Below are 25,270 nucleotides of genomic sequence, written 5' to 3' on the forward strand. Positions count from 1 at the left end.
GTGGGGTGAGAAACACGAGAGCATTTCCTGTACCTCCTTGTCCTTCAGGTGATTGGACATTTGCCACGTCCAATTTGTGAACGACTCTAAATCTGTCTTGAAATTTATTCTTTAGTACTCAAGTAAGAACCTCCTTCAGGTGGCCTTCCCTGAGCACTTTCCTACTCCTTTTGAATGAGGTGACCTCATTCTGTGCTCCCAGATCCTCCTGGACTCCCTCTAGTGTGGAACTCACTACCTGATTGAATACACCTGTTGGCAGGTACCGCCCCACCCCCGAGTGCAGACTACTAGTAACAGGTCTTGACAAAGTAGGGGTGGGGGAAATTGGAGGCAACAAATGTAGAACCGACCCAACTTGAACCAAAGTCATTTCCCAGAGCTGGTCAGGGGAGCAGTGACCACTTTGGAGAAGACAGTCAGGAAACATGAAATGGGGAATCAACAGTGAGCCAGACTTGGGAGGAAGACAAGGAATAAGAATGAAAGCTGAGGACAGGGACACGAGTTTGAGGCAATGATGAAACAAGGCCCAGGGATAGGAGCGCCTCTGACCTGTCTGGGGGCAGTCAGTAGGTAGGCCAGGTTGGCTGGCACAGATAAGGCTTGAAATGAAGGGGGTTGGGGCAGGCTGCCAAGGGCCTTCACCTCCTATTTGGTCACTCAGAGGGGGATAAGGAACTAAAGGAGGATCTACCTGAGGGGCTCACAAAGCTCCTCTTTGTTCTTATCTCCCATCCACATCCCACCCATCCCTCCTCCCCGTCTCCCCTGAGCTCTTTCTCTGGTCCTGTCATTCTCTTTCCTTCCTAAGCTAAAGCCAACTTGGCTATGGCTCTGGAGCACCCCCTTCCTATCCCTAGGTCCAGCACTGCCTGCCCCATGCCAGGCTCCTAGAGAAGGAGCCTGGTTCACATATCTCCACCTTCAGAAAGTTCCTGTGGAAATGGTGTATTCCATTGGAAAGTGGCAAAACGAGGACCTTCCCATCATAGTAGGATATTTTTTGAAAGATTCATTTCCCAATAGATTACCCTTTAAAACCACCCAAATTTTTTTCTGTCTCAGTCAGGAATTATTGATTGAATCTGACAAGATTCTCATAATGGAAACCTGTTTGTTAGATATCTGTGGGATTTTTTGGCTGCCTAGTTTCTCAACACCTTTTTCCGTTTGGAGAATCCCCCACTGGAGTTATTGGAAAAAATCAGATACTTACTTTCCCAGCTTCCCTTGCTGCTAGAGGACAGGCAGCTAAGTGGGCCAATCAGATGCACCTGCCCCAGGTTTTGAAAACATCAAGAGCCAGTGATGGGCGGAAGCGGAGATGGCAAATCCTCTTTGGTGGTGGTAAGGGCAATGAAATATCCCTGGGTGCTCTGTCTTACTTACTCATATCTGAAGCAGCACCCATTTGTAAGAGACGAAAGATGTAACCAAATATTCATTCATTCACTCACTCATTCAACAAATATTTATTGGGTACCTATTGTTTACCAAGCATAGTTCCATTCCCTCAGTGAAGATACTTGCCCTCGTGAATTTGGGAGGGGGAAGCAGACAATACACATAATAACAGACTTATAAACCATATTAGAAGGGAATAGTTGCCTGGGGGAAGAACCTGAGCAGGGCTAAGAGTTGGTAGTAGAGGTGTTGGGGAAGGTGGATGGTCGAAGCAGGTTCCTATGGTAGATGAGACTTGAACCGAGCCTTTAAGAAGAGAAGGAGCCAGACACACGGATTTCTGAAGAGCGGCATTCCAGGCAGAGGGAACAGCTAATGCAAAAATCCTGAGGCAAGGCTGTGCTTGGTGTCTCCAAGGACCAGTGGGGCCGGGCCAGACTGCTGGAGTGGCAGCGGCATTGGAAAAGCCATGTGGACCTTCTTTCACAGTAAGAATCTAACTCATCTGAGTGAAATGGGCACCAGTGCCGATGTAAGCAGAGGGTGGCCTAGCCTAACTTATGTCTGGGGGTAGGAGCAGGAGCAGCCAGGAGGCCATGGCATCACCCAAGTGAGAGGTGACAGAAGTCCTACCAGTGTGTCAGTTTTAAGATGTGGTTGAATATTTGATATACTTTGAGAATAATCTAGTAGGGTAGGTATATCTGAGAAGGAGGAACCCAGGGTGACACCAAAGTTTCCTGTTGTTGATTTGTTTGCATAAGCAGCTGGAGTTACCTTTATCTGAGAAGAGGCAGTTAGAACAGTGTTAATTTTCACAGGGGACTTACATTAGAATTTTCATTTTAGAAGTCTGAATTTGAGATGGCCATTAGATAATCATTTCCTAACACCTTGCAGAGCTGTGGAGGTGATGGTTCTTTTTGTGTAACTAGACTTCCTTGGAAACTGAGACTTTAACTGCTGCCCCCAGGTTCAAATTTGGAAAAGCCTGCTGGGCTGGACCTGAGTGGCTCTGCGTCAGTTCCAGGGAGGGCCTGGCACAGAAACGATACAACACAATGCCTGAGGGTCTGTGGGGTGCCAGGCACAGGCCCAGGACCCAGCCACCCTAATTAGGTCTGAGCTTTAAAAAATAATGGCTGAGCATGGATGGGAACTCTGGGAGCTATAACTTCAAAGTTTGAGCCTGCAACAGCAGGAAACCACGCCCCAACAGACATGTGCATACAGGACTGAGCAGGAGCAAACCTTAAAGCAATTCTAAGAGGCAGCAAGAAAGCCTCCAGCAGCTGGCTGAACAGATCCCATTCTTTCTGTCTCTGTCTGGTTACTTAATCTTCTTCCTATCTGCCATTCTCACTGAATATATTCCATTTGTTTTTACCTACTGATCTGATGGACAGAAAATGATTGTTGTTTCATTTTGCATTTTTATAATTCCTAGAGGGTTTTGAGAGCCTATGTAAGTACTGACTTATACCGAATTGTTGCTATTTCTGTTATTGATTTATTGATGCTCTTTTTGATGCCTACTTTATTGTTTTCTCTGTAGAGGACAGTTCTCTGTGCTGTGTCACACATAGGGTGCAAACATGGCTGCCTAGCAGTTAAGTGTCAACATAAATGACATGGGTTTCTGAGCCCACTTCCAAATGGCGAGAAAGATCATTTAACTAATCTGATAGATCGAGTTTTTATCCCTAGGCCAATAAACTCTGGCAAGCAGGGTCAGTTCATTTGACCCACTACCCTCAGCCTGGGTAGGTTCTCTGATGGGGAGGGGATAGGGCAGAGAGCAAACAGTGGTAGAAGAAATGACTGGCAGCTCTAGTACATTTTATAGCAAGAATGTATGTATGTTTCAGATAATTCCAGTGATGGAAGTTTGCCTTGCTATTCGCAGTGCTCACCAGTCTTAACCAAAAGTGGCCAGTTATGTGGCTTAAACTTAACCAATAGGTAATTAAGAATCTATATATGTTTTTAAGCAGGGGGAGGACATTTGCAAGGTGGTGTTTTAGGAATTTTATTCTAACAGTGTGTGTTAGATGCGGGGAGGAAGGAAAGGAGTAAAGAAGGAAGATTCAGCTGGAAAGATACTCTGACAACAAACCATAAGGCAAAGCACAATTGACATATAGAAAAGGAAAACAGACCACCACCATGTAATATTTAGGTGTGTCTGAGTAAATGTGAACACATCCTGTTGGGTAACAGACATGGTTCGAAAGACACAGTGCTATTTTATTAGAATTTAAACATTCGGAATATGATATAAAATGCTAACAACTCAAACCTCAGCAGTTACCCACATTAATTAACTAATCTCAACACTTGGGAGCTCAGCGATTTCATGTCTGGCCAACTATTATAAACTTTTGGGTCTTAATTAGTGCTAATGATGTTTGATTATGTAGCTATTATTCCTATTATTTTTTCTCTCAACTTGCTTTTAACCTTCACATTAACCATCCACACTTTCCCAAAGCCCTCTATTAAGAATGACAAATCTTTTGTACAATCTACTCCTAGCCCCATCCCCAAATCTGATCGATGTTGTTTGCTATTTTTGTGATATAATTATTATGTTATTCTGTCTGAGGTTAGTCTGTGGGTGAGAATGTGCTGAGTATACTTATAGGAACAAAGGTCTCTTGAAAGAACAGATCATCCCCTAACTTGCCACACCTCTGTTGTCATACTGCATAATAAAAGAAAAGCTAATACATCTATGACATAGTTGTTATAAAACGTGACTGATTCAGAACCCATAAAATTTAGGGTTGAGAGAAAAAAGATCTAAGGAAATAAACTGATCATAAACCTGAACCTAGCCTTTCTGAAGCCACCGAGCAATATAAACTCTTCCACATTTTACTGAGAGGAACTTTCACAAGATAATATGAAGTTAAGTGGTTGAGGAAAGTTAAGGTCAAGAGGGAAGGAATTATCTGAAATGAATTCTCCCTTGCTATAAGTTAAAGTTAATCTTACTATGTGGTTGGTGACTTGTTATCTTCGTGTGGGATGTGGGAGAAAGACAGGGTTGAGCCCAGACAATGTTTGTATAGCCAGGTGGCATAGGGCATGCTCTGGTTTACTGCATGAGGCCCGTTGCCAGGACACCAGATGGATCATTGAAAATTCAGCCCATAGAGCCATTAAGTTGGACGGAAAATCTGTGAATACAAACCAGTGATTAAGAATGAGATACCGACCAAGACCTACCCCAAGAAAATGTGTAAGTGCTGTTGTGTTTGCTCTCTCTCCACCTCCTCTTCTGATCCAACCCCAAGTTTTCGAAAACTCCATGCTTGACCTGTCTAGAGAAATTTTCATGTCTTAAGTTATACTCCTTTCTTTACCACCTACCCAATTGGTATTTCTCCATGGCTTAGTTTCAGTAATTTGTCATGAGGAAGCTAAGCTAATACATTTTGTCACACTAAAGTGTGACTACTGGGTAGCTAGCTTGTGGTCTCACCTTTCTTAGAAGAATTACATGGTTAGGTTTTTGGCATTGCAGCAGACATATGCAAGTAGCATTTCAGGCAGGTGACCCTTCATAGTATCCCTCAGATCAAAACCTTTAGGTGATTGCTTAGTTTAATTCCATAGAAGACTGTTCAAAGATGCGTTGTGAGATAGCACATAAGTATAGTCATTAATGAAACAAAAAGAATTAAGTAGATGCTCAGGGACTGATTGGCCTTTATGCTTTTCTAAAAGGAAAAAAGCTATACATTCTTGGTCAACACAAGTAAAGATTCAGATTTAAAACACTTTTTTTAGAAACCAAAAGCAAAGTCACTATGAGAGAAAATAATTTTTTTTAAATTTGCCTTGTATAAAGAAACTGCATCTAATCACATGTGGAAACCCTCATGGAATCAGGCTCATTTTGTCACATTCTGACTGCAGAAAGTGGTTGTTTTTCCTGGCCTTAGTTTCTTTCTATAAAGTAAGTAGTAATTTTGAGCCTAGGATCCGGGCTCCTGAGACCCTGTCTCTGTGTATTGGGTTCCACTGCTTTCCCTCAGCCGCAAAAGGCTATGAGTCTGAACTTGTCTCTTTTGTTGGTTTTGAAGTTCCACAAATTCTCTGTTTTTCACAAATTCTCTTTTTCCCTGGTCTTTCCTTAGACTCCCAGTTTTTCTCCTATGTCACCTTCTGATTTGTTCTTTTGTCAGTTCCTTAAAGAAAAGAAGTCATCAAGCATCTGTCCTCTAATTATGCCTGTTCCCTTTTGGCACTGATAAACTTTCAGTTTATCATGTCCTTCTTAGGCATAATTACATTTAAGTATAAAAATGTTTTATTTTCACAGTATATACAAACAACAATTAATCTCTATAACATCTGTTATAGATTGTCAAGTGCTCACACTAGGTTGTGAGCATGATAATTATTGTTTTTACTTTGACCTTGAATTTATTACCAAATATTCTGGACACTGAATGCTATTCAAATTTAAATGCATTTGAGATTTCTTTTTGGTGAGAGCTTTTTAAACAATATAATAGTAACAATAAAAAAATTATGCAGAACATCTGCCGCTACCCATAAAAGATAAACTACTACAGGAATTATCTTCCTGCCATGAAAATTAGAAAACAAATAAACTAAACAAAAAGCTATTTTTAGAGCTTGAACAATGGGATAGTGCAGGAAAGCAATCCCCAAGAGCAGAGAAAATAACAAGATAAGCCCTACAACTGCTTCAGCTTACTTCCTGGAGGCAATGTCCTGGCTGCAGCACAGAGAAGGGGAACCTAAAGAGATCCCAGAGGACTCATTGAGTTGAAAGGAAAAGATTATACTTTTGGGAGGCCAAGGAAGTTAGAATGTATGGGGCATAGCATTAAAAGGAAAGGACATTCAAAGAACGAGTGCTTTGGAGATCTGCAAGAGTCCCCTTTAGTCTTCAACTAGTACACGGAATGAAATTCCACAAGGCATGAGAACCACAAGAAATTATAGTTGTACACAACTGCCAGGACTCATTCAGGAAGATGGAGAGACTTAATAATACAAAGGACACTAGGCCAAGTCCTCAGAAGAGTCATACCTTGGTAGTGGGGTTCAAGTAACTCTAGAATAAAGGCTGCCTTACACCCACTTAAACAAAGCTTTAAAACAAACTCCTTTTAAAAAGTGCATAAAACTTAACTGCTTGCCAAAACAAAGTGCAATTTTCTTCAAAAGAATACAACAAAATCCGGCATCTAACAATGTGAAATTCACAATTAATATAAGCAAATCTCGATTAATACAAACAAACCCAGAATCGGCACAGATGAATTAGCACACAAAAACCTTATCACAACTACTATAAATATTATAAATATTTTCAATGATCTAAAGGAAAACGTTATGAGGAAAGAAATACATTTAAGACACCAATGAAACATTTAGAGATGAAAAATACAACGTGTAAAATGAACGAATACACTGGGTGAGATTAACAGCAGATTAAACACTGCAAAAAATAATTAACTGAAAGACATAGCAATATATCCAACGGGAAACACAAAGAGAAAAAATGGCTGAAAAGAATCAAAATACCATCAATGACCTATAATAAGTCATCTAACATGTGTATAATTGAGTCCCAGAGGGAGAGAAGTAGGGGGGAGACTAAAAAATATTTGAAGAAATAATGGCCAGAGTTTTTGCAAATCTGATGAAACTGCAAATCCTGAGATACAAGAACCTCAACAAAACCCAAGCAAAAGAAACATTAAGAAAACCACACTTTTTGTTTTCATTTAAAAATATCTTTAAATGATAACTGGCTGTCCAAAATGAAAACAATAACACTTTTGTGGAGGTTTTAAGATATGTAGGACCAAAATGAATAATAATTTTTTAAAATAGCCAAAAGGACAGAGGGGAAAACAGAAGCATAATGTTGTAAGCTTCTTACACTTTACATAAAGTAATATAATATTATTTGAAGGTTGACAGTGATGAGTTAAAAATGTACATTGTAAATCCTAAAAACAAACACACAGAAAAGGGTGCAGCTAATATGCCAATAGTGTAGGAAAACCTCTAAACAAACAGATCAAGTAAACAAAACAAAGAACACAAAAATTAATGTCAGAAACGCTATGAAAGTCATCACTACAGATTCTATAGACATTAAAATGATAATAAAGAAATAGCATAAACAACTTAATGCCAATAAGCTTGTCAACTTAGATAGAATGGACATATTGCTTGAAAGACACAAACTACCAAAACTCACTCAAGAAAAAGTAGATATACTGAATAGCTTTGTATCTATTATAAATACTGAATCTGCAGATAAACACAATGCACCAAGAAAATTTCAGACCCTGATGGTTTTATTGATAGATTCTACCAAAATTTTTAGGAGGAAATAATACCAATTTTCTACCAATGCTTTCAGAAAATAGAAGAGAGGTTAATCCTATCAAAAAAATTTTATGAGGGAAATATTTTGATACCAAAACATTGATAAGAAAACCAATGAGGTTTTGATACGAAAACCAAAGACCCACTTACACCCACTTAACATTTTCTGTTCTTAAAAGAACAGAAAAATACAGACCAATAATCCTCTTGAAAATATCTGTAAAAATACTTAACGAGATATTAGCAAATCAAATCCAGCAACACATATATCATGACCAAATGGGGTTTATACCAGAAATGCAAGGTTGGTATAAAATTCAAAAATCAATTAATGTAATTTAGCATATTTATAAAATTTGAAAAAGAAAAAAGCATGTTAGATGTGGAAAAAATTGAAAACGTTTAACTCCTATCCATGAAATAAATTCAGCTAATGAATAGTTGAAGGGAACTTTCTCAACCTAATAAAATACATGTACAAAAAAACCTAGAGCTAACATCATATTTAATAGTGAAAGAATAAATGCTTTCCTCCTAAGATAAATAATACAGCAAAGATGTATGCTATCATCACTTCTAATTAATATTATACTAAAGGTCCTAGCTAACCCAATAAGGTGAAGAAAAGAAGAAAAGGTAGGAAGAAAGAAGTAAAATATTTGTAGATGACATTATTGTCCATATAAAACATTCCAAAAAATCCACAAAAAAAGCTACTAAAACTATTGAGTTTAGCAAGGCGACAAAATGTAAGGTCATTATATAAAAATTAATTGTATTGCCATAGTCTAGGAAATATTTAGAAGTTTAAATTAAGAAAAGAAATATCTTTTATATTTGCACAGACAAATCTACCCTTAGAGAATGACTAAAGGAAATTATCTAAACAGAAAGGAAATAATAACAGAAGAATGCTTGGAACTTCAGAAATAAAAGGTAACCACTGAAACGAGTAAATGTAATAGACTCCCCTACCTATCATGAATTTCTCAAATCATATACAATAGCTGAAGCAAAATTAGAATACCATCTGATATGGTATTCAATATGTGTAGAGAAAATACTTCAGAAAATTATATTTTAAAAGCAGAGCAGGAAAGCACCTAAACAAAAGTGAGTTTTCTACACTATATTTGAATAGATAAAATGTTGATACCAGTAGCCTTTGATAAGATACATATATATATATATATACATACACATATATATATACACACACACATATGTATATATATACACATACACCCATATGTGTGTATGTATATGTATATACCCAAAGCAACCACTAAGAAAACTATACAAAGTAATATACTCAAAAACACCACAAATAAAACAAGGTAGAATCCCTCCCCAAAATTCAAGTAACCCACATAAAGGAAAGAAATGAGGAACAAAGGGACAAGAAACAAGAAACAAATGAGAAAACAAACAGGAAAAAAAAATAATAAAATGACAATCTTAAATCCTAATATATCTATAATTACATTAAATATAAATGGTCTAAATACACCAATGAAAAGACAGAAATTGACAGGGCAAATAAGAAAAAATGATCCATTAATATTCTGTCTACAAGAAACTCAATGAAATACAATGCAGGTAAGTAGAAAGCAGATGAATGAAAAAGATATGCTATGCAGATATTAATTTTTAAAAAAATTAGAAGTGGCTATGTTAATATGAAATAAAGTAAACTTTCAATCTCCCCCCAAAATAAAAATTGCCAGTGATAAGGAACGACTTTACATAATGATAAAAGGAATAATCCGCCAGAAAGACATAACAATCCTAAATGTGCATGTATCAAATGACAAAGCCTCAAAACACTAATAGAAGTAAAAATTAGTAGATCTGAAGGAGAAATAGATAAATCCACAATTATAGTTGGAGACTTTAACATCCCATGCTCAGCAGTTGATAGAACTACTAGACAGAAAATCAACAACGATATAGAAGAAACAAACAACACAATTAACCAACAGATCGAATTTACCTATTTAGAACATTCTACCTAACAACAGCAGAATATACTTTTTTTAAGCACCTGTGGAACCTTTACCAAGTTGGAGCATATCTTGGACCAAAACAAATGTCAATAAATTTAATTAATAGCAGGAAAAATTTCCAAACATTTGGAATTTAAACAATACACTTCTAAATTATTCACGAGTCAAAGAAGTATCAAAAGAAATTTTAAGACACAAATAAAATTGAGTGAAAATGAAAATATAACATACCAAAATATGTAGAATGGAGCTAAAGCAGTGTTGAGAAGGAAATGTACAACGTTAAAGACTTATAATAGAAAAGAAGACAGGTCTCAAATCAATGGTTGAAGTTTCTACCTTCAAGAAACTAGAAAAAAGAAGCCGAAAGCAAGCAGAAGGAAAGAAATAAAAATAAGAGCAGAAATCAATGAAATTAAAAGCAAGAAAGCTATAGAGAAAACCAAAGAAACAAAAAGTTTGCTCTTTGGGAAAAAAATCAACAATATTGATATCCCTCTAGCAAAAACATCAAAGATAAAACAAAAGACAGGAAAAAGAAAGAAGGCAGAAATCACCAACATCAAGAATGAAACAAGGGTAATTACTGCAGATCTTGCAAGCACCAAAATAATAATAATAATGACCACTACATTATGTTCATAAATTCAACAACTTAGAAGAATGGACCAATTCCTTGAAAACTGCAGAAATGAAATAGACAGCTTGACTAGTTCATAACCCCTAAAGAAAGTGAATCCATAAATTTAAAAGCTTCTGAAAAGAAATCTCTAGTCCCAGATGGCTTTGTTGGAGAATTCTACCAAATATTTAAACATGAACTAACATCAATTTTGTACAATCTCTTTCAGAAAGTAAAAGTGAAGAGAACACCTCTCAACTAAATTTATGAGACCAGTATTAACCTAATACTAAAATCAAATAAAGACAGTACAAAAAGAAAAAAAACTATAGACATCTATCTCCCATGAACATAGGAACAAAAATCTTCATGAAATATAAGCAAATAGAATACAGCAGTGTATAAAAAGCACTATATGCCCCAAGCAAGTGGGATTTATCCAAGAGTTGCAAGGCTGGTTCAACATTCAAAAATCAATCCATGTAATCTATCATATCAGCACATTAAAGAAGAAGAATCATATGATCATATAAATCAGTGCATAAAAATCATTTGACAAAATTCAACACCCACTCATGACAAAAACTCCCAGCAAATTCACAATAGAGAATTTCCTCAACTTGATAACGAGCATCTATAAAAACCTACAACTAACATCATCCTTAATGATGAATAACAGAATGTTTTTCCCATAGAATGAGAACAAGCCAACCATGTCTGCTCTTACCAGTCTTATTTATTATAGTACTAGGAGCTCTAGCCAGACAACAAGGCAAGAAAAAGAAATAGAAGGCATTAAGATTAAAAAGAAAGAAATAAACTGTCCCTATTTACAGATGACATGATTATCTAAATACAAAATCCCAAGGAATCTACAAAAAACTGCTAGAACTAAGAATTGAGTTCAGCAAGGTTATACAATGCAAAATCAACCCACAAAAGTCAATCACATTTCTATATACTAACAATGAACATGTGGAAAGTGAAATTAAAAACACAATACCACTTACAATTTCTTCAATGAAAATGAAATGTTTAGGTATAAATCTAACAAAACAATTATGTGATATGTATCTTGAAAATTATAAAATGCTGATTAAAAAATAAAAAAGAACCTAAAGAAATGGAGAGACACACTGCGTTCAAGGAACAGAAGACTCAACATAGTAAAGACAGCAATCTCCCCAAACTGATGCCTCAGTGAAATGTAATTCCAACTGAAATCTCAGCAAGATTTTTTATAGATATAGACAAACTTATTCTAAAATCTGCAAGGAAACACATAAGACCTAGAACAGCTAAACTAATTTTGAAAAAGAAAATAAAGTAGGAGGAATTACTCTGTCAATATTAAGGCTTAATATATAACTATAGTAATGAGGACCATATAATATTGGTAGAAAGATAGACACATGGATAGAAGAGAATAGAGAAAAAGAAATAGACTCACACAAATATGCCAAATAATTTTCATAAAGGTGAAAAGGCACCTCAGTGGAGGACACATAGCCTTTTCAAATGCTGCTAGAGTAATCGAGCATCCACGGACAAAAAAAAAAAAAAATGACACTCAATCAGAACTTCACACCTTATACTAAAAGAACTCAAAATGGACTACAGACTTAAATATTAAAAGGTAAAAAAAAAAAACATTTAGGAGAAAACCTTTAGGACCTGGGGCTAGAAAAAGTATTCTTAGACTTGACACCAAAAGCATGATCCATAAAAGGAAAAATTGATAAATTGGATCTCATAAAAATTTTGCTCTTAGAGACCCTCTAAGAGAATAAAAAGATAAGCTACAATCTGGGAATAAATATTTGCAAGCCACATATCCAAAAAAGGAGCTGTAAGTAGAATTATAGCATACGTAAGCAACTCTCAAATCTCAACAGTAAAAAATAACTTCAATTAAAAAATGCCAAAAGACATAAAAAGAGGATAAATAGTTTATTGACATGGAAAGATGTTCACCATCATTAACCATTAGGGAAATCCAAATTCAAACCACGATGAGATTCCATTACATATCTATCAAATGGATAAAATAAAAATGATAATAACACCAAATGTTGGCAAAGATACAAAGAAAGTATATCTTGGTAATATAAAACATTATAGTCACTCTGGTAGAAAGCATAGCCATTTTTCTAACGCTAAACATGTGTATATTATATTATGCAGCAATTATGCTCTTGGACTTTATTCTAGAGCAATGAAAACTTATAGTCACACAAAAACCTGTGCACAAATATTCACAGCAGCTGTATTTATAATAGCGAAAAGCTGCAAAAAAAAAAAAAAAAAAAAAAAAAAGAAGAAGAACCAAATATCCTCCAGTGGATGAAAGGTTAAACAAATCATGCTATATCCATACCGTGATGTACTACTCAGCAATAAGAAGGAACAGACTATTGGTATATACAACTTGGATGGATATCAAGGGAATTACACTGAATTTTTAAAAATCGAACCCCAAAAGGTTACATACCATATGATTCCATTGATAGAACATTCTTGGAATGACAATATTATAGAAAGAGAGTGCAGATTTATGGTTGCCTGTTGTTAAGGAGGTGCTGGGGAGGAGGTGGCTTAAGGAGGAGGATGAGGAACTATTCTGTATCCTGACTGTGAGAGTCACATAAATCTACACATGTGATCGAGTTGCATAGAACTAGATACAGAAATAAGTGCATGTAAAAATGGAGATCCAAATAAGGTCAATGTTATTTTTTTTTCTGCCTTGTTCTCTTTTATATTTTTAATTAAAAAAAATTTTTTTAAATTACAGTTAGCATTCGGTATTATATTTCTTGTTTGTGATACTATACTATAGTTATGCGAGATATTACCATTAGGGGAAACTGAGTGAGGAGTATATGTAATCTCTGCAGTGTTTCTTACAACTCCATGTGAACCTACAATTATTTCAAGATAAAAAGTTAAAAAGAAAAAACCACTGATCACTGAAGCCAGACTCAAAGTAAAGGTAGTTATTTGATTCTAAAAATAAGCCTTTTAGCTATAAATATAATTAGAGAGAAAATTGGGGGTAAATATTTCTAATCAAAAGTTAATATTTTTACTAATTAATGCTCTTATAAACCATAAGTAAAACATAAAACTCTAAACATATGTGTAAAAGAATTATTAGAAAATAAACATTTAAATGTTTAATAAACATTCCAAATACGTTCTACTTAAATATTAGATTGACAAAAAATACTTTCAAAGACCAAAACTCACTATTGGCACATGTGTGGGGAAAATGGACCCCTTGGTGAAGCCTTCTGGGAAGGCAGTGTGGCATTACATGTTAATATTCAACATGTATATCTCATTTGACCCAATAATTCCACCACTTGGGATTTCTCTCCTGGAATTACCCAGACAAGTGCACAGGCCTGGGTGCTCATTAGCTTTACTAATACTTGTGGTAAATGGAGACCAACCAAGGGTCAGGCACTTGGGCTTAATGAAACACTTCATGGTTCATCCATTCAGTGAACTATCATGTTGTTGTTACAAATGTGTTGAACTATACACATTGACATGACTAGAAAGAAGTTTATAATATATCGTTTAATGTTTAAAAGCATGTTACAAAACAGTATACAGAATGTGACCCTGTTTCTGGATTAAAAAAAAAAAAAGTCTATGTATATGTGCAGAGAATGAGCTTGAAAAACTATACAGCCAAATGATAACAATAGTATCTTCAAATGGTGAGGTAAGAGGTGATTTTTTTCCCCCTTTATTTCTGTATTTTCTGAAATGTTTACAATGAACTTGGATTACCTTTATTATAAGAAAGTCATAAAAACAAAAAAATAAATGATAAGTATTTATTGAAATACATTAAAGATACTTCCTTTACAAGATATGAGTTCTACTCCCTTGGCAATTTTCAAATACTTAATACATTATTATTAACTATAGTCACCATGCTGTCCATTAGTCCCTAAGTAGACCCTAAAAATTGTCATCATGAGAAAAAATTTTTGTAACTATGTATGATGACATATTAACTATATTTATTGTGATGATCATTTTGCAATATATACAAGTATCAAGTCATTATATCATACACCTATATGAAACTAATGTTACATATTAATTATATCTCAATTTAAAAAAAGATATGATAAATTACATATTATTTCCTAGAACTTCCCAAGTAATTTTTTTGTCATAAGCTATATAATAAAAATCAGTACCATGATTTGGGGCATGGAAATTACTTTGATTAATTTCAGTGTTACTCCAAGTTGGACATGGAGGGCCAACTGTGTTCAGTGAAATGCCTCATCGAATTAAAGTGAATCTACAAAGGATGTTTTAAATAGTATTTCTAACTGTACTTTATCTTTTTTTCAATATCACCTCCATACTAGGCTCTTAAAGCACTTCATTGCTATAACAAACAAATCTTCACACTATCCCTGGAGAAGGAAGGAGGGTGGAATGTTGTCTTTATTTTGGGAATTTTTAGATTGAAAGGAAGGATCCTTAGGCCTGGCTGGTGGGAGACTACTGGGCTATCCCTATCTCTGTCATTGACACAACCAGAGCATGGGGTAAGACCCCTGAGCTTGGATTACTATACAGCCAAATGATAACAATAGTAGCTCCAATTCTTCCTTAATAAAATAATAGTAATAACTCTTCAAATTCCTTTCTTCATGAAGATGTTGAAGGAATCTTAGCAATTTGAAAAAAGATGCTATCTCAATCTATTCGACACAGTGCCTTGTCATTAGAACTATTTCAGGATTAGTATTGGCAATTAGCTCTAACTGTGGCACTCATGTAAAGAGTGGCCTTTCTCCCTCATCCTGCAATCATCACTTCCCCATTTTTGTCCCTGAATCCAAATATAACTCCTTACTCGAAACCTCGGTACTGGGTGAGGGGCTTCCCAAAATATACAGTTGATAATTCCCTTCTGCTTCTTGGATCTAATCTTGATAATTACTTGATCTCTGCCTGAGGTGTTTAAGCCTCAAAAACACTTTTAATTTCTTGAAGGAAGGTAATAGTTTTTTATTTGAATTATGATCAGAACACCCACTGAGAAAGTGAATGTTTCTTGGCAGCGAGCACACTGGAAGGGTAGATTAAAGAGGAGGGGGAAACAGTAGCCAAGAGTAGGCAAAGGGGGAAGGAGAGGTGACAGACAAAGGAAAGAACAGAAACAGAAGTTAGAGAAAAGGAGGGCTTTTTCTCCAAACTGAGCTGTGCCCCTCCAAGCAGGCGCGTGTTACACTACATGTTAATCTTTCATAGTATGGATCCTCCCTGTACTCTGTACAGAGCTTAGATACCTTTGCCTTCCTTTTCTGGGCCTCACTGCTCACCAGTGATGGGCCAGGTATCCCAAGAACAGAGTCTGCCCTTAACTTCTGTTTCTGTGTTCTGGAATCTTGCTATCATGCACTCTCTTGGGAATTGCTGAGTGTAACTAATTATTTCATTTCCTAACTAGAACAATTACAAGTCAGGGAGGAATTTCCTACATAAAATCCTGTGAGAATATTTCCTCTCTGGCCTCTTATCCACTACTCCTCAACTCCACTACATCTCATTCAGTTTACACTGAAAAAGTGAGCATCAAAGACAAAACAAAGCCTCCACCTATTCTGAAAACCAATGGCTATAGCAATAGCCCTCAACTTCCCTAGCAGTTTGTGAGTTTATGAAGTCAAAGGAGTTTTCTGGCTGAGACATGGGCAGGGCAAGATACTAATTTCCAGTATCTCGTACAGCCTTTTGCCAAAGTTCTGTCTCGCCTTTGTAGTGTCTGCACAGGGAAACTTTACTGGCAACCCAGCTCTGTCTCTAGCAGAAAGATAAGGCTCTACCTCCACTCCCAGTCCTCCAGGTTCTAGGCCTTTCCTAATATTAGATGACAAGAATAGGACAGGATGTGCTTGAACAGGCAAAAATTCTGATTTACTCAAAGACAAACATTGCTGAATACTGAAGGTTATAATGGAGCTCAAAGGGTAAGACCCATGTGAGGCCAGATGAGCAGTGCCTTCTCCCAACCAGCGATGGGGAAGCGAGTCAGGGAACGTTTCCTGGAGGAAGCGATGCCTGAGTTGGATCTTAGAGGACAGAAGGAAGTAGGCTAAACAGAGGGTAGGGAGGGAAGTACATTCCAGGAAGAGGCAGGGAACTGAAAGTGCGAGTGCATCTTCAGAGAATTGTAAAAATACAAGTCAGTTGACATGTAGTATATGTCAAGAAGAGGAAAGGAAGGCCAGATCTGGAAGATTTTATATACCATGTTGGGGACCCAGACTGCTGGCAACGGGGAGTCATCGAAAAGTTTCCAGGCAAATGAGGGTTTGGTTGTTTCCCTTCAAGTTTCTTGTTACTGATTATTGACTTCGATTTTATTAATATAGGTAGGATGAGGCCCGTTTTCCGTCAATAGCCGTTGATCCACAGGTACAAAAAATAAAACAAAAACAAAACAAAACAAAAACAGTAAGACAACCTGATGTTATTTTTATGTTTTAAAATAAGAACTACTAAACATTTCATTTTATAATTAGCCTCTTTATTAAAAAATGACAACAAATAATAAAAAGATTTAACAGCCACCTCAAATTTGGCTTCCTCCACTAAGTTTTCTCTACCTGTTGTAGCCATCATATTCTAGGGCCTGCCAAAATTAGAGATGCCCTCTTCTCTGGACAAGACTACTTTGACTGCAGTGAAACCAAAACCTCAGGACATTCAGAATCAGATGGTTTCATGGGTCTTTTACTCTGACAGGGGAGTTGAATGACCTCAGTGATTCCGATTCCCCTGGCTGGTGTTACCCACTCAGCAGTTGGGAGGCAGAGGGGAGAGGGGCTTCGTCAGAAGTCTACAGCCAAGCCCTGAGTGTTTTGAATCTTCTTATAACCTAACCTTAGGTATCAGGTGTCATCTAATTACAACTTCCTTTCACCTAATATGGTTTCCTTCCTGATCTATCTATGGAGATGCACATATAAAAAAGAGCAAGTAAGCTAGATTTCTTAAAAACAGGGCCTATATATTCTATTCATTCTCCCTTGACCTATCTTTCTTGAATGGGTGGGCTAACTGGCACATCTATCACTCAGGATGTTCTCGGCTGTAAACAACAGAAAGCTGAACTTAAAGTGGCTTTAGCAAGAAAATGGATTAGCTCACATATCAAGAATTTTCAACATAAGGCAGGTCTGAGCATAGCATGATCAGGGCTTCCTCTCTGTATCTCCATAAGTCCCTCACTCTGTCATTCTTCACATGCTGCTATTGTCCTCAGGCTGCCTTCCTTCAGGGCCAGTTGTCAACAGTAACAGAGACAACATGCTGCCTTGTTGAGAGAGCCTCTCCTCCAACTATGAAATAACAGTTCTTCTCAGTCTTATTGGGCTTCTGGTCACTTGTTTATCTTTAGACCAATAATAAGTAGCTGCCAGAAGAATGCAATATCCTGATTGGCTTAAGCCTGGATCCCTGAACCAATCACTGGCAAGGAGAGGTGGGATCAGCAAGGCAAGTTTATTTAGATTGATCAGGACCCACTCTTGGAGTGCTAAGTCAGCTTCCCTTGGGTCACTCAGCCTGTAAAATATAAATTCTAATAAAAAAGAGGAAGGACACCTAGGATACCTAGCAGACATCTAAGAATTCATAACTCCTTACATAAGAGCAATAGCCATTATTAGTCCCCTTAGCTTTCAGTTCTCAGAGGTCCCCCATTTAGGCATTTTCCTTACACTCTCATAGCTCTTCAGTGATGTCCCTCTTTTTGGTTCTCCTCAGGAACTCCTAGTCTGAACTGAATCTTGATTTTCACTGTTTTTTTTCACGTGTTCTAGTCTTGTCTCTCAATTAAAATGTAAGCTATCTGACAAAGACAATGCTTTCCAAGGACAGTTGACTTATAATTTATAAGTCAAAAACTTTGTCCATGCTGTAGAAACAATATGAAGCATGTATACGCATTTTAGAACAAAAATCCTATCACTAACATACACTCAGGAATAAGGAGCTACAATTCCCTAGCTGCATTTATGCCAGAATTAGCTTCTAATGCTCAGTTCTCATCATGCCATCCTCCTGCTCAGCATCCTTCTGTTGCTTGGGCACTGCTCAGGCAGCACTAACAAACTTTCTAGTCTGGTCTTTAGCTTTCCAGACGCTGTGTGCGTAGATCCTAAGCAGGCCAAGCAGCATTCACTATCTTTTTCCTGCTTCCATGTCTTTCCCTGCATAATAAAATACTTTCCTTTTCTGCAACTGCTTCTTGAAATCTTCAAGTCTCAGTTCAAATGCCACATCTTTCTTGCAGAATAGGACTGAGGCATAAGAATATGTTTTCAAAATTATGTTCTGTAACTATTTATTCTATATTTATTTTGAGGAGACAGGGAGAATTGATTTTATGTAGATAAATATGAAAATGTCTCTTGATATTTAACATAAGGGATTTATCACATAAATTTATTGTAAGATAATATAACATATTTGGAATTATTTTCATTTTGTAGTTTTTCTAGCTGGATAGTCACAGAGGATAATTCAAATAAATACTTGACATGTCACCAAGGATAATTCAGACATGCATCTGACATAAATAATCACAAACACTCAAAAAATTTTTTTATTATTGTTATACAATATTATATTAATTTTAGGTATATAGCATTTGACATTTATATACCTTATGATGCAATCACCACAATGTCTGGTAACTATCTGTCACTGTACAAAGTTATTACAACTTTATTGACTATATTCCCTGTGCTATACATTACTTCCCCATGGATTATTTATTTCATAACTGGAAGTTTGTACCTCTATTCTCTTTCACCTTTTTCACCCATCTCCCCACCTCTGGCAACCATCAGTTTATTCTCTGTATCTCTGAGTCTGTTTCTGTTTTCTTTTGTTTGTTTGTTTTGTTTTTTTTAGATCCCACATATAAATGAAATCATATGCTATTTGTCTTTGTCTTGTTTCACTTAGCGTATAACAAACACCATCCATGTTGTCACAAATGGCAAGAATTCATCCTTTTTTATTGTGAATAATATTCCATTGTATATATGTACCACATCTTTATCCATTTGTCTATCAATGGACATCTAGGTATCTTGGCTATTGTAAATAATGCTACAACGAACATAGGAATGCATATATCTTAATGAGTTTATGCCTTCTGAAACCACGCAGACTGTAAATAGAATTTCTCATAATCATTTTCTATAATATATTCAACTAGAGAAACAGCTTTACTGAAATCTTGGGGCAAAGTGATTTCATTGTCTTTATCGGTACCTTTTACTTTGTGATATATTCTGACTGCAGTACAATAAGTTAAGTGCGATGAATCAATCAGATCACCGAAATCAATTTCCACAACATTAACCCAACTGGGGTTTCGGTGTTATATAAATATGAAAACAAATCTATTTGTAATTGATTTTCAGGAAATGAATCTTGAAAACAGTTTCCAAAAAAGCAGAAATAAAAAGCTCACCCTATTCTATATTCTATTTCAAAGCTCAGTTAATCATATTGCTCAAATGACACCTCAATGGGATTTGCTCAGCTCACCCTTTTTAAACTTACAGTTTTTCCCACCCCCACCCTGTGCTACAACCCTGCCCCCCCACTTACCCTGCTATTTTTTTTCCTTAGCATTTATTATCTCCTAATATGTCACATGACTTACTTATTTTTTAATGTTTACTGTTCTCCTGTCTTCTCTGACTGAAATGGGAGTGCCATAATGTGAAGATGTGATGTGTCCTAATTGCCGAGAATAGTGTCTGGCACATAGTTGGCCTCAATAAATATGAGTTGAATGAATGGCAGTAGTTACAAGATGTTAAATGAGACATATATGGATCCACTATTCTGCAATTTTGTAGGCAAATTCATTCAGGTAGCCATTTAGCAGCTTCCTAGAAAACCCAAACTTCTGACTGAAGGAGAGAAGAAGTGGCAAAGGGTCAATACAAGGAGGAGACTATTTCTTGCATATTTTGCGTTTTTCTCCCACATGACCTGTGTTGTCTAGCTGAGCCAAAAACAAACAAGATAAGCAGGGACTTTCCTAATGAGGCCTCTTGGCTTTGACTTTCTCTCAGTTCTGCTGTCACATTTATTTTTATTGAGTTATAATTCACATACGGTAAAGTTCACTCATTTAAAGTGTACACTTCGTAGGTTTTAGTCTATTCCTAGAGTTGTGCATCCACTAGTACTATAATCAACTTTAGGACATTTTTATTGTCCCAAGAAGATTCTTCACACTCCTTTGCTGTAACACCCAGTTGCCACACCTCCCCACAACCTCTAGCCTTAGGTAGCCACGAATATACTTTCTGTCTCTATTTTTGCCTATTCTGGACAGTTCATATAAATGGAAGAATATAACATGTGGCTTTTTGTGTCTGGCTTCTTTCTGCTGCCATATTTGATCAGCACTGGGTCCAGAACACTGATGCCAGTTTGCCCAGGTGATACTCTTGCAAGAAATTGATAGGCAGAAATTGAAAATTGATCACAAAATTTCTGGGATGCTTTTAAGTGGGAGTGGAAATAGGGCTGTGTATACCCAGGACGCTAGCAAAGATTTCACTTTTACTGCACAGATATTCTTTCTGTCTGCTCATCTGTCCCTGTCTCCACTCTTACCTCTCACCAAGGGGCAGGAGAAGTAGATCATCCGAAGTAATTCCAAGTCCCATTTCTGGAGGGCTGCAGAACTTGTAAAGTGCTCTGTGTAGTACTAAATCTATTGTAGACCTAGGTTGGCCCCAGAGACTAAGTAGCCCTAGCCAAGTGCCAGATCATTCTGGGCATTCTTGCTTTGATCCAGCTCAGAGCAGATCTCTGGAAACTGGCCTGGGTGAACCTGGAGACCAGCCCCTCCAGGCTGGGTCCCTCAGGAACAGCTCGGTTGAGCTTTATGCCCATCCAGTGGATGTAATTGATTTGTGTCTCTGGGTGGCTCTCTACTATGTCCCCATGTTTAGGCTAAAACCACCATTCCACGTGTCATGTCCACTAAAAACCTGTTATTTAAAGAGAAATTTCTCTCCCAATCATCAAAAGCTGACTATGGCTGATTCTGTTACTTGAAAGTCAGTGTGTTTTTCCTTAAACACATTTGCCGGGCTTCTGGCAGGGCTATTGTAAACACTTCCCATCATTCCTACATATTTTTAGACCCAAGTTTTGCAGTGCTGGGAGAAGCTCAAGGTCTTTGCTCTGCTACTTGTAAAGAACCTGTCTTGCAGCAGGATAGAGCTGATTGCTCTGGTGTCAAGGACTGAACATTGTAAAACCTGCCGAACTGACCATTGTAAAACCTGCCGAACGAGATACTCACCTGACCTGGTGAGGTGCCACACACCGGTATGAGAAGCAGAGAGCAAGCTGTGACTGGGCAGGGATAATCAGAAGGGCAATGTTCAGAACTCTGAATACTGAGTGTGCGAGAAGGAAGAGGGCAGGGTGAAGGAAAAACAAAATCAGGCAGGGGTGGGTCTGGCAAAATTCTTCCCCTACTACCCAAGGTAGCTCCCAAGTGCACCACATTGCTCACTGATGGTAGGCAATAGATGGGTGTGAAGGAATGCCTGGCTTCAAAGGATGGCTCAGTCTCTGACTCACACTGGGGCCTTGAGAAGTCGCTCAGTCTCAAGTGACTCTGAAGTTTCTCTGCACCTGGTGGCTTCTTTTGTCACATGTGCAGGAACATGCTGAGGACCTTATAATGGTATTATCATCATTCACTTCTTTTTTCTCCTTTTTTTTCTTATTTAGGGGAAAGTGCAAATGCAGTCTTCCACTACCACAAATTATGTAGTCGAGTTTCCCACATTTGGGGAAATCGCAGGGGTCGGCACATCCCAAATGGAATGGATATGCCTCACCCTGGGAAAAAAGCACCTTTGGGATCATGGTATCTCCCCTACCAGGTTAAGTATTAGCATTATGCATTTCTATTTCCCTCATTAGACTAATAACTCCTGGAGTACAGGAACCAGACATCCTTTGTCTTTGTACCCCTAGGTACTTATCCCAATATGTACCTGATACATATTAGAAAATGTCATAAATGCTAGTAAAATTGAATAAAATTTTATATAAAGGAGAGAGGGCATGCAGATATTAATTTTTGGAATTCAGTTATGACTTTTTCTTAGAAAAACATTTTATTGTTGTTCTGAAACACTTGGCAATGGACTAACTCTTACAAAAGAGCAGTTTTTATGAGTTAAATGTAGCCGATCCAACCCATATGGATCAAATTTCCTCATAAGTGCTTGAACATGCTTTTAGAAATAGAGCAGAGGTCGGGGTGGGAAGGGAGAAGAGAGTGCTTGGCAGAAGGAATTTTAGAGTTTACTGAGTAGGATTGTAAAAGCGGAAGAAGGCAATTCTGCAGAGTCCGAAGCATGGCTGGATTTTGTCATTGCTAATGAGAAGCAGGTATTGAAAATATGTTACAGATAGTTCAGAATCTCTCCACGAATTGTTTCCTGCTGATCTTTTCTCTCCTTCGTGCCTACTGATGTTTAAATCTTAGTTTAAATTTAAGTTCTACCTCATTGCTTTATCCAAAATGGATTTGAAAAGAAATGTTAGAGCCACTTAGGCTGCAAAGCTTCACCTCAAAGGCTGAATGTTCCCCAACAAAGCTGTACCTGTTTTGCAAGCTTGCCTTCCCTCCGCTTCCAAAACATTCTGTTTTGGACTTTCTAACAGCCTGTCTCTAGCTCACAAGGCTGTTTCTAACTGCCTACCAGATATTGGAGAGGGAGATAACAGGTTCTTATAAAATATCAGCCAAAAAGGAAGATACAGACACAGGTCAAGTAAGAGGAAACTACTTCATGTTCATTCTAATGGAGTAAATGGAAATACAACTAGGTCTATTTTATTAACCAATAAAGGTCTGAGGCTATAAAACAACTTAAAAGTTTATTTAGGGGAGAGGTCTTAAAGATTCGAATCCTCAAGACTCAGATTCAGATAGCAACTCAAACTATAATCTGGAGAGAACAAAGAAAGGCAGGGTTTATAAAGGCAAAAACCACAAAGTGTAATTCTGTGGTGCAGATGATGGATGCTGGCTGGGTTAACAGGAATTGGTTAGTTTCAGTATCCAAACCAGGGAGGCAAAAACTACAAGGAGGAGATAAAGCCCACATATTGTCCATGTAGCAATTGTTGTCCAGGATGTTTATGACTCTGTTTTGAGCTGAGTTTAACAACAGATTTAACAACTTAACAGCAGCTCAAAACTAAGGCACAAGATGTGCACAGGTCCCACACCCCCCAATAACCTTCTGACTCTATTTTAAATGATTCTCTGAGTAATGCTTATTTTGTTTTATTTTTTTTCCATGATCAATTTTCAGCTCAAAAGAGGCTGACTCCAGGGAACTGCGAGGGTCACACTTCTGAAAGAAGTAGAGGTGACTCCAGGAGCCTTCTGGTGCCACAAGAGGAACTAGTGTTCATTCAAGAATCTGCATAAAAGAAAATAAAATTGCAAAACATCCTCAAAAAAAAAAAAGAAGAAGAAAGAAAGGAAAAGTCTGAACAGAACAGAATGCAAAGGGTCGTCTTGTGAGGAACGAGCACAGTCTACACAGCAGCTTGTCCTAAGAATGGTCTGCAAAGGCCTGGGCTGCCCCTAAATCATCTGGCCTATGGGTGCCACAGGCTTCAGGAAGAGCTTTCTTGCGATGCCACAAGAAATACACAACTCTACCTCTCCACTCCAGGGCTGGACACCAAACACAACACTACAGCTCCAACAGGAGAGTGGCACAACCACAGATTTGGAGCAGCTTCCCAGTAAAGGCACTGGCGGGGGCTTAATTTTCTTCTGCATATCACCCCTCTCATATCCCAGGTTCCCAACACTTTTTTCTTGTTTTCTAGGTTATTTGTATCATCTATAAAAACAAATATTCCCCTGACGCAAGTGACTTGGGAAAACAGCATCATTGCTATGGGTTACAGGCAGTTACAAAGAGTTACAAAGCGCAGGAGTTGCTATGGGTTATAGGCAACATTTATATAAAATAACATTTGTTGTTTAGACAGACGAGCAAAAGAGAGAATGAGTATTTAGTTAATTTTGAAGTTACCCTGCCCCACAGCCTATGTGGCAAGCATATCTACAGAAGCAGAACAAAGAGCTGATTATAACGTTAGCCTTTTGAGTGAAAATTCTTCTTCATTCCCTCCTTTTGATGCACTTTAAATTCTTATAGGGCATCAACCTCTTGATTTTCTTGGCCTTGGGGCTGGTATAAGGGTACTCCAGATGTCACAACCATTTGTAACTTTATGGATTCTAAGTGTGAGGAGACAAATTTGACAAGACAGTTCAGGATACAGGGACCAAATAAGAGAGCTATGAAGAGAATGAGGAGAGGTCCTGAAAGTGGAAGAAGCCAGGATCCCCAATTCCATATTCTGGACCAGGACCCCCGTGACTCGTTCAATTGGTGGCAGATTTTTGAGGCTCTATCTATAAGCCGCTTGGCTGCATCTCTAGCTACACCAAATTGATTAACATAAAAACAACATTCTTCTTCTAAAAATAAGCATAACCTTCCTTTTTCGGCTTTTAGAAGATCAAGTCTCCTCTGGTTTTGTAAAACTACTCCTACTAAGGACTCTAATTGGCTTTGTAAAGTGACAATGCTTTTGGATATGTCTTCTAAGCTGTCAAATAGGACCTTAGATAAGCTTTGGTAATAACGCAGGCAGGAGGCTAGGCCAGCTATGCCAGTGTCTACCCCTGCGGCAATGCCAAGGCCTATAAGAA

The 25,270-nt window shown here is 37.5% G+C and overlaps 1 long non-coding RNA gene and 1 other non-coding gene across 2 annotated transcripts; one reads left to right on the forward strand and one right to left on the reverse strand.

The window, feature by feature from the left end:
- Positions 1–4,336: 4,336 nt before the first annotated feature.
- LOC120594423 (uncharacterized) lies at positions 4,337–25,253 on the forward strand. The gene is made up of 3 exons (XR_005650568.1): positions 4,337–4,651; positions 22,246–22,400; positions 23,847–25,253. It is a non-coding gene; the product is annotated as an uncharacterized LOC120594423 (long non-coding RNA).
- On the reverse strand, positions 22,245–22,409 carry LOC120594717 (U1 spliceosomal RNA). The gene has a single exon (XR_005650665.1). It is a non-coding gene; the product is annotated as a U1 spliceosomal RNA (small nuclear RNA).
- Positions 25,254–25,270: the final 17 nt, after the last annotated feature.

This window comes from Pteropus medius, unplaced genomic scaffold, assembly GCF_902729225.1.
Source record: "Pteropus medius unplaced genomic scaffold, Ma_sr-lr_union100, whole genome shotgun sequence".
Classification (NCBI taxonomy): Eukaryota; Metazoa; Chordata; class Mammalia; order Chiroptera; family Pteropodidae; genus Pteropus; species Pteropus medius.